Raw genomic sequence first — 13,562 nt, forward strand, 5'->3', positions numbered from 1 at the left:
AATTATCCTAGTCCTGTCTTATAAATTGAAATTATTAGAGAACCAATTGGAATACTCATATCCCTTTTCTTTCTGTTTCATATCAACAGTTGCAGAAGGCAGATTCAAACCCGCCATGCAATACCAGCAATAGGAATTGATATCTGATGATATATGTATTAAATACACTTCCTACTGATGTTTGTTTTTACTGTAAGGAATAATTTAGATACAGGGACACTACTCCTGAAGAAAGTTCCCAGAATTATCACTGAACTGAAACATGTCGAGTTCGATTTAACCATCTAGAGTAACAACTACTAGCTTGATGAAATAACCGCCCCATAATAGGGCTTAAGGATCATTGCAAGTGTAAGATCTATTTTCTGCATAGATCAATATATATTTTCATAGCTACTAGATATTTGTTGTCAAAATATACAAATCAATGTGTCACGACTAAACAGTCTTTCTCTCTTTTTAGACATTGTTTTAATGTTTTACTGTACCAAATGAATGGGGTTTACCCATCCTTTCTTAACTTGAAATGTATTTTATCTACAAACCATTGAATATTAAAATATGACTTTAAATATACCACTTACAGTTTTGATTTAATGAATATAACTGTAAACTGTTGATATGTGTTAACTGCCTCCTGATGTTTTGTAATAGCCACATAGCAATGTTACATCGTACAGATCTGGTGATCGGCTTATCTAATTCCCCATTACCAGCTAAAACCAAATATCTATTTCATATGGCAGTTGCTAGTATAATTATAAAGTTATGATACATAACTCGTTTTTGCCAAGAATTTGAGCTGACAACAAAGTAGGGTAATAAAGGGGAAAGACAGATGGTGCTCCAAAATCCCTGATCCAATCCTGACTGGGGCATAGAGACAGAGAGAAACTGTCCAATCCTGGCGGCAGGGATAATTACAGCATACTCCCCCTACATTGTAAAATTAGGGATGTAATTTCTGCTACATAAGGGGGACTGTACTAGGATTTAGGACACATACAAACAACGGGGGAGAGATGAGAAGGAGGACAGAGAGAAGGCTGCTGAACCTTACCATCTTTGAGAGTGCAGTGACCAGGCCCTTGCCCTATCTGTCCAGAGTGTCCTGAGATCCAGCTGTCTTTCCTGAATCCTAAACCAAGGCTTGCTTTGTAAGTAGAATACAACCCCAGCCTTAAATTGCATAAGCCCTTCATTTTTGTTGTAGTACATCCAATATTTCCCATTGAAATCCCCAATTGTCCATGTAGCCCAGTCATCTCCCCATAGAAGAATCTCTTGTTTGTCTGTGTATGTTAGTATATCTCCTTTGAAAAACCTCTCATTTGTCTGTGTAAATCCTTTGTATTTTTGTAAGTAAAGCAATTAATTCCACCATCGAAATTCACAGTATTAGATTGGTGCAATTTGAAATCAACCATCTTGTTCCTGGTGTTTTTATTTAATTATTATCGTCATTAAAGTGTTGCCTCAAAATAATTATTCTCCTTGTAACTAAAAAACGAATTTGTACATGTATTGTGTGCATTACAAAACAAATTCCTATTTGCATCTGTCAGTTTAAATCCCAACTGGGTTAATTAGTGTGAGCAATCCCTTTTCCTAGACCACTACCTGTTATGTGCCTCTGTCCTTGCACTGAAAATCGATTTTGTTATTGTAAGCTAAAGCCCTTTCCTGAGCTGTTTGTCATTGTAAGTCCCAGTGTAAACACATTTCCATTTGCCACTGTATTTTTCTCTTTGCATTTGCTTTCTCCCAAAAAAACGATTTTCCTGTTTCATGTCTATTTTGCCCTGGTTTGCTGATTAGTATTCTCTAAAACTTTGACTATCTCCTAAGTGTAAGAAATACACATTTTCTTCTATTCTGTCCCCTAGCAGTTGTGAGAAATAATCAAAACCCAATTTTTCCATTTTGCTCCAAAAACTGGTTTTCCCTTTCTTTGCTGGCTTCCCATCTTGTGGTGGTGGTCTTCACCCCAAATATTCCTACTCCTTGCCACTGCCTTCAATTCAAATGAATAGGGTTTAATTGAGGTTTGGGGGTGAGTGTTGCAGATGGGAGTGCTAAATTGTGGCGCTATAACTTTCTGTGGAATTGTTATTTTCCTGTTTTGTCATTAAAACAAAAACGAGTTTAACAGTCTATTTCAACCTGATTGTATTTTCCTGTTTGTCATTATAACAAAAGTGAGTGTACTAGCCCATTTCCACTTGGTCGCTCTAAATAGGATATTGCATTTGTGTTGCCACAATTTTGGTGGCTGCTGCCTTTTGATTATTTTTCTTTTTCATGAAATAATACATTAATAAATATCTTATTGATACACAGGGGCCTGGTTCCTAATCCATTGTGACACTGGGTGTTTGTGGAGGTTGGGTGCGAGACGGGTTGGAGGCCTACTCAAGAAGAATCTGTAGCATATTAAAGATAAAAAGCGCTTTATTGGGCGCCACATCCATTGTAGGTGAAGAAGTTCCCGAGTTGGCGTGTGCCGTGCAACATACCGTGACAAAGCTGGAAAGATGTGTGTTGAGTATAACAGTAATTGTGATCTAAAAAGAGACCATCAGGTGATGCTCATCTACTAATGCACGTAGACTAGACACATACCTTTAGCATATTCTGAAAGGAGGAGCCTTGCAAATGTATATTTTTGCATAGGATTTGTTAGGTATCTCAGTGTGACAGCATTTGAGTTCTAATGAATCAATGACAGGTAACTACAAAGACAAGGCCCGGAAAAGAGTGTAGGTTTTAACATCACCCTCTTTGGTTGTATGCAGCATAATCCAGACTGTTAATATAATTCTCAGGGAAGCTCCACGAGCGCCCCAGAGTTAGTTCCAGTTCTCTCAGTGTGCTCGCTCATTCTAATTCGGGATTTTGTTTTATACCCCACGACTTTAAAAAATCACCATCCACTGCTGGCTGTACCCATTCTATCTTGCTAAAGACTACAATCAAGCAGTCCCACTAAGTCAATGCCTTGTCTGGGATTGCTCAAGAGAAGCCCTTATTTATATATTTTTATGTCCAGTTCGTGTACTCTGGATAACAACCCTTATATAACACCCCTCTCTTAGAATCCCCTTGACCCCACTGAGCCAAGAAGTAAGTTTGTTTTGCAAATGTAAAAGGTTTATTTGAGAATCAAACAATATATATATATATCGCACTTTTATAATAAATTAATAATTGATATCACACTTAGACATATGACAGTGATCAACAATGGATGATGTTATGCTAGCACACTGGTTTAATTACTTAGGAGTATTATAGAAAGAACAAGGTAGCTGGGAATGCTTTATGGATTCAAGGAGATGCAAATATGAATAAAAGGCAGTACAGAAATAAACTTGATATGATTTCAGCAAAAGATTATATGATTACTTTTTCTCTGACAATTCACTCCTCCCCTATGCAATGTAAGGAGATGGAAGTAACACACACAGTCTTCAGGAATACAATAACAGCACAATCTGAATTCAGTTCCCCCCTAGCAAGCTTAGATCACAGGGATGATTTTAAACACAGGCAAAGTACTTTAAATGTGGTATGCAAAGAAGGGAAAAATATGCTAAAAATGATTTTAATTCCCTATAAGAGATTCAGGGTGGGTGATATCTACTTTAAATTAGTTCAGGATCACTTTAGCAATGCTCTATGAATGATTGTCAGGTTGCAAACGAATTTCAGCAAAGGAAAGCAAGAAGCTGCTATTTTGACAAGTGAAGAAATTTGAGCCAAATCGCAAATCGTCAGCGTGCTGCGCAGGAATTCAGTTGAAGGTTGGAAAATGAATGTGCCTGTCTGGCTTCCAGTGGCTCTTTTTATGTCTTTTGAAAATGGGTGTGGATGCTAACTTTCTTTGCCCAACCCACTCACGATTTGATAGGTCAAGGATTTCTCTTTGACTTGATTTGAGAAGGGAGCAGTGAGTCATCAGGTGTCATCTTTAAGGCATACAGAAAGAACACTCCCCTTTGCTTTTACCTTAGAAAATCATTTTCATAACTAAACACATTTCCCAGATACACAAGTGGTTGACATTACATATACACATCATATATCACATAAGGTAGTTTCTGTTCCAACTCTGATGTTTCTAAGAGCTTAGATTAAGAAATGACAACATTTTGCGCTTTTTGGTTGGTTTACCAATATTGGATTTTTGCCAAAAATCTTGCTTCTATCACTAACGGTTCAAGAGATACGGACGATTTTATGAAGGTAGTTTTTCAGAAATGAAATAGATTCAAAATGGCAAATTACACTTTTACAGGTTTAAAATTGGGGAAGGAACACACGATTCCTTATATGCAGTTCTGGACAGGTTCAAATGTTTTGAATCAGATTGTGTTAAGCTAAGAGATTGGTTTTGCACAGTTCTGGCTAAGTACTCACACTATGAATTTGAAATAGGCCGTCAGGGTCTGGTCAGGTTGGGACTGGACTCCAAGCGGTTGGTTCTGAAGTCACAGCTATCTGGGTCAGCTCTGCTCTGCTGGTCTGGTCTGGATCTCTGGTTCTGGTCTTTCTGGTTCTGATCTGGTCTGTGGTTCTGCTATCGGCACTTCTTTCTGGGTCTGCTACCGGTTCTGGCAAAAGTTCTTGGCAAAGAATTCAACAGCTCGCCCCCGGCTGTAGAATAGTTTGGTTGGATTGCTGGATTCTGAAGGCCTGCTGAAAAATGATTTAGCTGGTGGTCCAGGCCTCTCTGCTTTAAGTTCTGGAGTGAAGTTCTGGAGTGAAGTTCTGGAGTGAAGTTCTGGAGTTCTCCGTCAGCGTGCTGCACAGGAATTCAGTTGAAGGTTGGAAAATGAATGTGCCTGTCTGGCTTCCAGTCGGTCTTTTCATGTATTTTGAAAATGGGTGTGGATGCTAACTTTCTTTGCCCAACCCACTCACGATTTGATAGGTCAATGATTTCTCTTTGACCTGATTTGAGAAGGGAGCAGTGAGTCATCAGGTGTCATCTTTAAGGCATACAGAAAGAACACTCCCCTTTGCTTTTACCTTAGAACATCATTTTCATAACTAAACACATTTCCCAGATACACAAGTGGTTGACATTACATATACACATCATATATCACATAAGGTAGTTTCTGTTCCAACTCTGATGTTTCTAAGAGCTTAGATTAAGAAATGACAACATTTTGCACTTTTTGGTTGGTTTACCAATATTGGATTTTTACCAAAAATCTCGCTTCTATCACTAACGGTTCAAGAGATACGGACGATTTTATGAAGGTAGTTTTTCAGAAATTAAATAGATTCAAAATGGCAAATTACACTTTTACAGGTTTAAAATCGGGGAAGGAACACACGATTCCTATGATGCAGTTCTGGACAGGTTCATATGTTTTGAATCAGATTGTTTTAAGCTAAGAGATTGGTTTTGCACAGTTCTGGCTAAGTACTCACACTATGAATTTGAAATAGGCCGTCAGGGTCTGGTCAGGTTGGGACTGGACTCCAGGCGGTTGGTTCTGAAGTCACAGCTATCTGGGTCAGCTCTGTTCTGCTGGTCTGGTCTGGATCTCTGGTTCTGGTCTCTCTGGTTCTGATCTGGTCTGTGGTTCTGCTATCGGCACTTCTTTCTGGGTCTGCTACCGGTTCTGGCAAAAGTTCTTGGCAAAGAATTCAACAGCTCGCCCCCGGCTGTAGAATAGTTTGGTTGGATTGCTGGATTCTGAAGGCCTGCTGAAAAAGGATTTAGCTGGTGGTCCAGGCCTCTCTGCTTTAAGTTCTGGAGTGAAGTTCTGGAGTGAAGTTCTGGAGTTCTCCGTCAGCGTGCTGCACAGGAATTCAGTTGAAGGTTGGAAAATGAATGTGCCTGTCTGGCTTCCAGTGGGTCTTTTTATGTCTTTTGAAAATGGGTGTGGATGCTAACTTTCTTTGCCCAACCCACTCACGATTTGATAGGTCAATGATTTCTCTTTGACCTGATTTGAGAAGGGAGCAGTGAGTCATCAGGTGTCATCTTTAAGGCATACAGAAAGAACACTCCCCTTTGCTTTTACCTTAGAACATCATTTTCATAACTAAACACATTTCCCAGATACACAAGTGGTTGACATTACATATACACATCATATATCACATAAGGTAGTTTCTGTTCCAACTCTGATGTTTCTAAGAGCTTAGATTAAGAAATGACAACATTTTGCGCTTTTTGGTTGGTTTACCAATATTGGATTTTTACCAAAAATCTTGCTTCTATCACTAACGGTTCAAGAGATACGGACGATTTTATGAAGGTAGTTTTTCAGAAATTAAATAGATTCAAAATGGCAAATTACACTTTTACAGGTTTAAAATCGGGGAAGGAACACACGATTCCTATGATGCAGTTCTGGACAGGTTCATATGTTTTGAATCAGATTGTTTTAAGCTAAGAGATTGGTTTTGCACAGTTCTGGCTAAGTACTCACACTATGAATTTGAAATAGGCCGTCAGGGTCTGGTCGGGTTGGGATTGGACTCCAGGTGGTTGGTTCTGAAGTCACAGCTATCTGGGTCAGCTCTGCTCTGCTGGTCTGGTCTGGATCTCTGGTTCTGGTCTCTCTGGTTCTGATCTGGTCTGTGCTTCTGCTATCGGCACTTCTTTCTGGGTCTGCTACCTGTTCTGGCAAAAGTTCTTGGCAAAGAATTCAACAGCTTGCCCCCGGCTGTAGAATAGTTTGGTTGGATTGCTGGATTCTGAAGGCCTGCTGAAAAAGGATTTAGCTGGTGGTCCAGGCCTCTCTGCTTTAAGTTCTGGAGTGAAGTTCTGGAGTGAAGTTCTGGAGTTCTCCGTCAGCGTGCTGCGCAGGAATTCAGTTGAAGGTTGGAAAATGAATGTGCCTGTCTGGCTTCCAGTGGCTCTTTTTATGTCTTTTGAAAATGGGTGTGGATGCTAACTTTCTTTGCCCAACCCAATCACGATTTGATAGGTCAACAATTTCTCTTTGACCTGATTTGAGAAGGGAGCAGTGAGTCATCAGGTGTCATCTTTATGGCATACAGAAAGAACACTCCCCTTTGCTTTTACCTTAGAAAATCATTTTCATAACTAAACACATTTCCCAGATACACAAGTGGTTGACATTACATATACACATCATATATCACATAAGGTAGTTTCTGTTTCAACTCTGATGTTTCTAAGAGCTTAGATTAAGAAATGACAACATTTTGCGCTTTTTGGTTGGTTTACCAATATTGGATTTTTACCAAAAATCTCGCTTCTATCACTAACGGTTCAAGAGATACGGACGATTTTATGAAGGTAGTTTTTCAGAAATTAAATAGATTCAAAATGGCAAATTACACTTTTACAGGTTTAAAATCGGGGAAGGAACACACGATTCCTATGATGCAGTTCTGGACAGGTTCATATGTTTTGAATCAGATTGTTTTAAGCTAAGAGATTGGTTTTGCACAGTTCTGGCTAAGTACTCACACTATGAATTTGAAATAGGCCGTCAGGGTCTGGTCAGGTTGGGACTGGACTCCAGGTGGTTGGTTCTGAAGTCACAGCTATCTGGGTCAGCTCTGCTCTGCTGGTCTGGTCTGGATCTCTGGTTCTGGTCTCTCTGGTTCTGATCTGGTCTGTGCTTCTGCTATCGGCACTTCTTTCTGGGTCTGCTACCTGTTCTGGCAAAAGTTCTTGGCAAAGAATTCAACAGCTTGCCCCCGGCTGTAGAATAGTTTGGTTGGATTGCTGGATTCTGAAGGCCTGCTGAAAAAGGATTTAGCTGGTGGTCCAGGCCTCTCTGCTTTAAGTTCTGGAGTGAAGTTCTGGAGTGAAGTTCTGGAGTTCTCCGTCAGCGTGCTGCGCAGGAATTCAGTTGAAGGTTGGAAAATGAATGTGCCTGTCTGGCTTCCAGTGGCTCTTTTTATGTCTTTTGAAAATGGGTGTGGATGCTAACTTTCTTTGCCCAACCCAATCACGATTTGATAGGTCAACAATTTCTCTTTCACCTGATTTGAGAAGGGAGCAGTGAGTCATCAGGTGTCATCTTTATGGCATACAGAAAGAACACTCCCCTTTGCTTTTACCTTAGAAAATCATTTTCATAACTAAACACATTTCCCAGATACACAAGTGGTTGACATTACATATACACATCATATATCACATGAGGTAGTTTCTGTTCCAACTCTGATGTTTCTAAGAGCTTAGATTAAGAAATGACAACATTTTGCGCTTTTTGGTTGGTTTACCAATATTGGATTTTTGCCAAAAATCTTGCTTCTATCACTAACGGTTCAAGAGATACGGACGATTTTATGAAGGTAGTTTTTCAGAAATGAAATAGATTCAAAATGGCAAATTACACTTTTACAGGTTTAACATTGGGGAAGGAACACACGATTCCTTATATGCAGTTCTGGACAGGTTCAAATGTTTTGAATCAGATTGTGTTAAGCTAAGAGATTGGTTTTGCACAGTTCTGGCTAAGTACTCACACTATGAATTTGAAATAGGCCGTCAGGGTCTGGTCAGGTTGGGACTGGACTCCAAGCGGTTGGTTCTGTAGTCACAGCTATCTGGGTCAGCTCTGCTCTGCTGGTCTGGTCTGGATCTCTGGTTCTGGTCTTTCTGGTTCTGATCTGGTCTGTGGTTCTGCTATCGGCACTTCTTTCTGGGTCTGCTACCGGTTCTGGCAAAAGTTCTTGGCAAAGAATTCAAAAGCTCGCCCCCGGCTGTAGAATAGTTTGGTTGGATTGCTGGATTCTGAAGGCCTGCTGAAAAATGATTTAGCTGGTGGTCCAGGCCTCTCTGCTTTAAGTTCTGGAGTGAAGTTCTGGAGTGAAGTTCTGGAGTGAAGTTCTGGAGTTCTCCGTCAGCGTGCTGCACAGGAATTCAGTTGAAGGTTGGAAAATGAATGTGCCTGTCTGGCTTCCAGTCGGTCTTTTTATGTATTTTGAAAATGGGTGTGGATGCTAACTTTCTTTGCCCAACCCACTCACGATTTGATAGGTCAATGATTTCTCTTTGACCTGATTTGAGAAGGGAGCAGTGAGTCATCAGGTGTCATCTTTAAGGCATACAGAAAGAACACTCCCCTTTGCTTTTACCTTAGAACATCATTTTCATAACTAAACACATTTCCCAGATACACAAGTGGTTGACATTACATATACACATCATATATCACATAAGGTAGTTTCTGTTCCAACTCTGATGTTTCTAAGAGCTTAGATTAAGAAATGACAACATTTTGCGCTTTTTGGTTGGTTTACCAATATTGGATTTTTACCAAAAATCTCGCTTCTATCACTAACGGTTCAAGAGATACGGACGATTTTATGAAGGTAGTTTTTCAGAAATTAAATAGATTCAAAATGGCAAATTACACTTTTACAGGTTTAAAATCGGGGAAGGAACACACGATTCCTATGATGCAGTTCTGGACAGGTTCATATGTTTTGAATCAGATTGTTTTAAGCTAAGAGATTGGTTTTGCACAGTTCTGGCTAAGTACTCACACTATGAATTTGAAATAGGCCGTCAGGGTCTGGTCAGGTTGGGACTGGACTCCAGGTGGTTGGTTCTGAAGTCACAGCTATCTGGGTCAGCTCTGCTCTGCTGGTCTGGTCTGGATCTCTGGTTCTGGTCTCTCTGGTTCTGATCTGGTCTGTGCTTCTGCTATCGGCACTTCTTTCTGGGTCTGCTACCTGTTCTGGCAAAAGTTCTTGGCAAAGAATTCAACAGCTTGCCCCCGGCTGTAAAATAGTTTGGTTGGATTGCTGAATTCTGAAGGCCTGCTGAAAAAGGATTTAGCTGGTGGTCCAGGCCTCTCTGCTTTAAGTTCTGGAGTGAAGTTCTGGAGTGAAGTTCTGGAGTTCTCCGTCAGCGTGCTGCGCAGGAATTCAGTTGAAGGTTGGAAAATGAATGTGCCTGTCTGGCTTCCAGTGGCTCTTTTTATGTCTTTTGAAAATGGGTGTGGATGCTAACTTTCTTTGCCCAACCCAATCACGATTTGATAGGTCAACAATTTCTCTTTGACCTGATTTGAGAAGGGAGCAGTGAGTCATCAGGTGTCATCTTTATGGCATACAGAAAGAACACTCCCCTTTGCTTTTACCTTAGAAAATCATTTTCATAACTAAACACATTTCCCAGATACACAAGTGGTTGACATTACATATACACATCATATATCACATAAGGTAGTTTCTGTTTCAACTCTGATGTTTCTAAGAGCTTAGATTAAGAAATGACAACATTTTGCGCTTTTTGGTTGGTTTACCAATATTGGATTTTTACCAAAAATCTCGCTTCTATCACTAACGGTTCAAGAGATACGGACGATTTTATGAAGGTAGTTTTTCAGAAATTAAATAGATTCAAAATGGCAAATTACACTTTTACAGGTTTAAAATCGGGGAAGGAACACACGATTCCTATGATGCAGTTCTGGACAGGTTCATATGTTTTGAATCAGATTGTTTTAAGCTAAGAGATTGGTTTTGCACAGTTCTGGCTAAGTACTCACACTATGAATTTGAAATAGGCCGTCAGGGTCTGGTCAGGTTGGGACTGGACTCCAGGTGGTTGGTTCTGAAGTCACAGCTATCTGGGTCAGCTCTGCTCTGCTGGTCTGGTCTGGATCTCTGGTTCTGGTCTCTCTGGTTCTGATCTGGTCTGTGCTTCTGCTATCGGCACTTCTTTCTGGGTCTGCTACCTGTTCTGGCAAAAGTTCTTGGCAAAGAATTCAACAGCTTGCCCCCGGCTGTAGAATAGTTTGGTTGGATTGCTGGATTCTGAAGGCCTGCTGAAAAAGGATTTAGCTGGTGGTCCAGGCCTCTCTGCTTTAAGTTCTGGAGTGAAGTTCTGGAGTGAAGTTCTGGAGTTCTCCGTCAGCGTGCTGCGCAGGAATTCAGTTGAAGGTTGGAAAATGAATGTGCCTGTCTGGCTTCCAGTGGCTCTTTTTATGTCTTTTGAAAATGGGTGTGGATGCTAACTTTCTTTGCCCAACCCAATCACGATTTGATAGGTCAACAATTTCTCTTTGACCTGATTTGAGAAGGGAGCAGTGAGTCATCAGGTGTCATCTTTATGGCATACAGAAAGAACACTCCCCTTTGCTTTTACCTTAGAAAATCATTTTCATAACTAAACACATTTCCCAGATACACAAGTGGTTGACATTACATATACACATCATATATCACATAAGGTAGTTTCTGTTTCAACTCTGATGTTTCTAAGAGCTTAGATTAAGAAATGACAACATTTTGCGCTTTTTGGTTGGTTTACCAATATTGGATTTTTACCAAAAATGACACAGATGTACACCTCCTCTCTACACATATTCCAGTAAATTTTCATTTTTCTAGCGTGAACCCCGTGTCTTCAATCTCCATAGTTCATGGGGTTTTGCCTCAGAACATGGTACAGAGTTCTAACACCTCTTGAAATGTGCACAGAAAAATCACAAGAATAATGATATTAATTATATAATTTTGACAAGTCCGTACTATGAATTATCCATCTTTTTTAAAATTATGCTCTGGCCCAGAGGGGTGTGGTTTCCCAAAGCACATGGTGGAATTTCTGGTTTGTCCACTTCCTCCAACTCAAGTTGCTCACAGAGGCACTGCCCCTCCCCGTTTCTCTCAAGAGGAAGCCATTTACGACCTCCCCTAATTTTACATTTGCCTGAGCCAAGGAAGGCTCATTGTTCAGTTTCCTGCAGTCCCCAGCTGCTCCTCCCCAAATCCAATCAGAGAGGTGTCATCTCCCTTTGGTGAGGGCAGGAGAATGCAGGCCAGGCCTGGGAAGAGTAGCTGAGCAAGTTTCAACTCCTGTCGGGGGTAGTTGCCAGGCAGAATTCAATCTCTTTAAGCCAGGCTTCAGCTAATTGTCACTTTTGTTCCCAGTTTTTCTTCATCCAAATCAAACTCACAATTTTTACAAATGCAGCTAGAATACTGATTCTAAGTTCAAAACTATGACATTTAACAGTTGCAAACTATGTGACACTCAACAGTAGGTCACTAATTTATTTTAAACATTTCGATTTTAGTGGCTTTAAGTCCAATTTCACTTCAGCTGCTGACATCCACAGCTCAGCCAGTTTCATTATGAACATTATTTTGGGCTCTTTCTCTTTCCAGATTTTGTATGCACACAAGTCTACCTTCTGCCAAATGTCTGCTGGTGTTCATTGAGATTTTTGAATATCTTGCAATGTTTAAAATAGGCATGTTTAGCTTGCATATCAGAGAAACAAAGGTGATTTCAAAGTGCTTTTTGAGCTAACCAGCACTGCTGTTTTTCCTTTGGCACACATTTCACTCATGGCACTCCTGGCCCATCACGCTCGCACTGGTGGGTGGCAGGTCAGGGGAACATTTTGGTGTGCGCCAAAACTGCGCGGTTTTCCTGGATTCTGGCGCAATGTGGGCTTTTCCGCCATCTTGGATTTCCTAAGCCCACAGCACCAAATGTTGCAGCATAATAGTCCAAACGTGGGTCAATACCCCTGACAAGCCCCCCGCCCGACTGCACTTTGATTTCGAGTCGAGGGGGAGTCGGATGCAAAGGATGTTTTGATCCAATTCCGTAGATGGCACAGTTCAGCATCTTTTCCTCCATCCAGTTGGATCGATAGGTTCTCCTCGCCGGTCCTGATGGGAATATTGGGCCGTACCCCAGGCCCCTCGGATCTTTGCTCCCGGTCCCCGGGTCATTCTCATTGACCAGTCTCCATGGTTTCATCTCTCCTAGGATGATAAAGCAAAGCGGCAATACACATTCCTAGACATTTTTTCACCACTATTAATGGTGTGGCGAACATATACATTTTATACATCAGGATACATTTTGCAGTCTTATTTTAAAAACAAGATATAATCAGGAGACATTTTCCTTCAAGAATCATAATATTTTAGAGACCATATGTGGGATATTTTAGGGTTGGAACTGAATTACTCTGGAGCGGCCCCCTGTGGGATTGCAGAGGATTCCTCCAGTTGCTGCAGAGTGAGCCTGGGATGGCAACACTTTAGCTGATTGATGTGGACCCACTTGTCTTCCCCCTCTGCCAAACTGCCTTTGGGGAGGCGGATCTTGTATGCAACTGGGGAGATCTTGTCTATAATTTCAAAGGGTCCCTTCCATGTAGGCAAAAGTTTTCGCTGTTTGGCCTGGTTCCTTTGGAAATTGTATAGATAGACCCGGTCTCCCACATTATATTCCTTCCTGGTTGTCTTCAGGTCGTAATGGGTTTTCATGCTATCAGCTGATCTTTCTAGATTCTGCTGAGCATAGGCAAAAGCATGTTGGAGGTGTTTCTTCAAATTCTCCACATACTAATGAGTTGTGGAGGCATTGATCAACGTCTGCTCTTGGGTCCTGTAGAGCAAATGCTGGGGAAGCACCATCTTGCGTCCAGTCATCAACTCAAATGGTGACATTTTGGTTGCAGATGAAGGGGTAGATCTGATGGCCATTAGGACCAGAGGTAATCGGATATCCCAACTTAGCCCAGAATCTGCCAAAAACTTTTTTAATATGCTGACAATGGTTCTGTTGTATCTCTCCACTG

Source organism: Ambystoma mexicanum, chromosome 1q (assembly GCF_040938575.1).
Source record: "Ambystoma mexicanum isolate Mex_15411 chromosome 1q, UKY_AmexF1_1, whole genome shotgun sequence".
Classification (NCBI taxonomy): Eukaryota; Metazoa; Chordata; class Amphibia; order Caudata; family Ambystomatidae; genus Ambystoma; species Ambystoma mexicanum.